This window comes from Desmodus rotundus, chromosome 5 (genome assembly GCF_022682495.2).
Source record: "Desmodus rotundus isolate HL8 chromosome 5, HLdesRot8A.1, whole genome shotgun sequence".
In the NCBI taxonomy this organism is placed as follows: Eukaryota; Metazoa; Chordata; class Mammalia; order Chiroptera; family Phyllostomidae; genus Desmodus; species Desmodus rotundus.
This window is the reverse complement of record NC_071391.1, coordinates 96,310,892-96,315,305: the sequence shown is the minus strand read 5'-3', so window position 1 is coordinate 96,315,305 and position 4,414 is coordinate 96,310,892. Positions and strand designations below refer to the sequence as shown.

At 39.9% G+C, this 4,414-nt stretch overlaps 1 pseudogene; it reads right to left on the bottom strand.

The window, feature by feature from the left end:
• Positions 1–2,778: 2,778 nt before the first annotated feature.
• LOC112315167 (ferritin heavy chain pseudogene) lies at positions 2,779–3,309 on the bottom strand (annotated as a pseudogene).
• Between the last annotated feature and the right edge of the window lie 1,105 nt (positions 3,310–4,414).

Genomic DNA, 4,414 nt, shown 5'->3' with positions numbered 1-4,414 from the left:
CCCAAACATGATGAACCCAATGAGACACCAACCAAGACACATCATAGTTAAAATGTCAAAGATTAAAAACAAAAATAGAATTTTAAAAGCAGAAAGAGAAAAGCAGTTACTTATCTACAAGAGAGCTCCTGAAACACTGTCAGTTCCTTTCAATAGAAACTTTGCAGAGTAGAAGAAATTGACATGAAATATTTAAAGTGATAAAAGGCAAGGATCTGCAAACAAGATTACTCTATCTAGCTAAGCTATCATTTAGAATTGAAGTACAGATGAAGGGCTTGTCAGACAAGAAAAAGCTAAAGGACTTCATCCCCACCAAACCAGCATTACAAGAAATATTAATGGGCCCTAGCCAGCGTGGACTTAGTTGGTTTTGAGTGTCTTCTGGTAAACCAAAATGTCAGGGGCTTGATTCCTGGTCAGGGCACATATAAGAGGTAACAAACCAATGTCTCTCTCTCTCTCCTCTCTCTGGAATCATTGAATATATCCTTGGGTGAGGATGAAATAAAAGAGATAAAAAAGAAAGAAATGTTAATGGGTCTTCTTTAAGAAGAAAACAAATAAGATCCAAAATATGAATAAGAAAATGAGAACAAATACATACTACAATTGCTTTAAATGCAAAAATCGATTAAATACTCCAATGAAAAGACTAAATGGATAACAAAAAAGACCCTTATATGTGCTATTTACAAGAGACTCACTTCATATCAAAAGACACACACAGACTGAAAGTAAAGAAATGGAAAAATACTTCATGAAATTGAAAATAAAACAAGACAAAAAAGCTGGTGTAGCAATATTTATACCAGAAAAAAGATATTTTAAACATATGCTATAAAAAAAGAAAAACCCAGCAATTCCATTTCTGTGTATTCAAAGAAACCCAAAACACTCAATTGAAAAGACATATATATCCATGTGTTCATAGCAGCATTATTTACAATAGCCAAGATATGGAAGTTACCCAAGTGTCCATCAATAGATAAACTAACAATGAAGAAGTAGTGCATATATATAATGGGATATGAGTTATCCATTAAAAAGTTAAAATCTTAAACTCCACCACAACAGGATGGGCCTAAAGGGTGTTATTTTGAGTGAAATAAGTCAAATAGAGAAAGACAAATGCCTGTTGATTTCACTTATCTGTGGAATCTAAAAAACAACCAAGCAGAACAGAAACAGATTCATAGATACCAAAAACACTTTGATGGTTGCCAGATGGGAGGGGATTTGGGAGTTGGGTAAAAAAGGGAAGGGAGACTTCTGGCCAAGATGGAGGCATAGGTAGATATACTATGTCTCCTTGCACAATGAAAAGAAGGACAAAAATAAAATAAAAATAAAAAATAAAATAACCAGAACTGCCAGAAAATCAAACTGTATGGAAATGCAACAACCAAGGAGTTAAAAAAGAAACATTCATCTAAATCAGTAGGAGGGGAAAGGACAGGGAGTCTGGGCAGAGAGGACTCACTACAAGATGATGGCTGGAGGACCTGGTGAACAAGGTGGTGGCTGGCGGACAGGGCAAGGTGGAAGCTGGCAGAGTGAGTGGTCCCACATGTACATGCATATAAACAGCTAGGAGGAACAGCTAGGGAGCTAGACAGACTGCTCAGAGTGGGAAAATAAAGCTTCAAAACTTCTGACTGAAAAAACCTGTGGAGGTTGTGGTAGCAGCAGAAACTCCCAGCCTCACAGGGGAGTTTCTTGGGTGGACCCACAGGGTCCTAGAATGTACACAAACCCACCTACTTGGGAATCAACACCAGAAGGGCCCAGCTTCCTTGCAGCTAGAAGAGGAAGTGACTGAAAGCCTTCTGAGAGCTGAGCAAGAAGCATTGATCCCTCTCAGACCCCTCCCCCAGATACAGCGCCACCACTCAGTGACTTGGGTTGCTCTGCCCTGGCGAGTGCCTAAGGCTCTTCCTCTTACAATGGAACAGGCATTCAGAGACAATATATATACATACACACACACACATCATATATATATATATATATATATACATACATATATATACATACATATCCCAAACGAAAGAGCAGATCAAAGAACCAGAAAAAATACAACTAAGCAATGAAGAGACAGCCAACCTATCAGAAGCAGAGTTCAAAACACTGGTAATCAGGATGCTCACAGATATGGTTGAGTATCGTCACAAAATAGAGGAAAAAGTGAAGGCCATGAAAAATGAATTAAAGGAAAATGCACAGGAAACCAACAGTGATGGTAAAGAAACCAGGACACAAATCAATGGTATGGACTAGAGGGAAGCAATAAACATTAAACAGAACAGAATGAAGAAACAAGAATTCAAAAAAAAAATGAGGAGAGGCTTAGGAAACTCTGGGACAACTTTAAACATCCTGACATCCAAATCATAGGGGTTCCAGAAGAAGAGGAAGAGCAAGAAATTGAAAACTTATTTGAACAAATAATGAAGGAGAACTTCCCCAATCTGGCGAAGGAAATAGGCTTCCAGGAAGTCCAGGAAGCTCAGAGAGTCCCAAAGAATTTGGATCGAAGGAAGTACACACCAAGGCCCATCATAATTACATTAGCCAAGATTAAAGATAAGGAGAAAATCTTTTGGGAGGGAGGGTAGGAGGTACCAAATTACTTTATTTGAAGGAATGGTACAAATGAAGGACATAAGTGGATGATTGGTACAAGTTATAGAAAAAGTAAAGGTAACTCCAACATGCACATACTGCTTTGGTGACCAGGGAAGTCACTCCCATGGCTGTGGGAAGGCAGCTTAAGGCCTAGCTCTCTGTACTGCCTCCCGGAGTGTGCTTGTCAAAGAGATCCTCTGCCATGCCAGACCCAGGGGCCCCCAATCTGCACAGATGGGTTACGTGGTCACCCAGTTCTTCATTGGATTTCACCTGCTCATGCAGGTAGTGAGTCTCAATGAAGTCACACCAATGAGGGTCATTTTTTTTCAGTGGCCAGTTTGTGCAAGTCCAGTAATGACTGATTCACACTTTTTTCCAAGTATATTGCACACTCCATTGCATTCAGCCATGTTCTGGTTTCTTGATATCCTGGAGGAAGATTCGGCCACCTCATTGGTTCTGCAGCTTCATCAGTTTCTCAGCATGTACCCTCTCCTCATGAGACTGGTGAAGAAAATGCTTGGCAAAGTTCTTCAAAGCCACATCATTGTGGTCAAAGTAGTAAGACATGGACAGGTAGACGTAGTAAGTATAGAGCTCCAGGTTGATCTGGCAGTTGATGGTGGCCTGCAAGTCCTGGTAGTAGTTCTGGCACACCTGCAAGATGGACATGGTCATGATGGCAGCTGAGAACGGGAGGCTTTGCAGCACTGGAGTGGTGGCAGGGACCTAGGGGTGGTCTAAGGGCAATGTGAGGGGGTGGCAGAAGAATGGATCTGGGCAGCTGGCTGGGATGGGGAGTAGAGTGCCAGGTTCTGTTCAAGCACTGTTGAAACAGGAATCCATGGTGACTCTCAGTGAAGACTTGAGAGAATCTTAAAAGCATCAAGAGAAAAGGAGACAGTTACCATAAGACTATCAGGAGTTTCCATAAGACTGTCAGCTGATTTCTCAAAAGAAATTTTGAAGGCAAGAAGGGGCTGGCAAGAAGTATTCCAAGTCATGAAAGGCAAGGACCTACATCCAAGATGACTCTATCCAGCAAAGCTTTCATTTAGAATGGAAGGGCAGATAAGTGCTTCCCAGATAAGGTCAAGTTAAAGGAGTTCATCATCACCAAGCCCTTATTATATGAAATGTTAAAGGGATGTATCAAAGAAAAAGAAGATCAAACACTATGAACAGTAAAACGACAACAAACTCACAACTATCAACAACTGAACCTAAAAAAAACCCCAAAACAATCTAAGCAGACAACTAGAACAGGAACAGATTCACAGAAATAGAGATCACATGGAAGGCTATCAGCCAGGAAGGGGAGGAGGGAGAATGGAGGAATAGGTACAGGGAATAAGAAACATAAATAGTAGGTAGAAAATAGACGGGGAACGGGGGGTTAAGAATAGTATACGAAATGGAGAAGCCAAAGAATTTATACATATGACCCATGGACATGAACTAAGGTCTAAGGTGGGGGATTGATGGTGGGAGGGGGGTGCAAGGTGGAGGGAAATAAAGGGAGGAAATGGGACAACTGTAAGAGCATAATCAATAATATATAATTTTTAAAAAGTAAAGGGATTAAGAAGTACAAAATGGTAGTTAGAGAATAGTCATGGAAATGTAAAGAACAGCATAGGGAATATAGTCAATAATATTGTAATAATGACTTATGGTTTCAATGGGTACTAGATTTATTGGGGTTATCACATCATAAGTTATATAAATGTCTAATCACTGTGTTGTACATCTGAAACTAATACAATATTTTAAATTTGTTGTA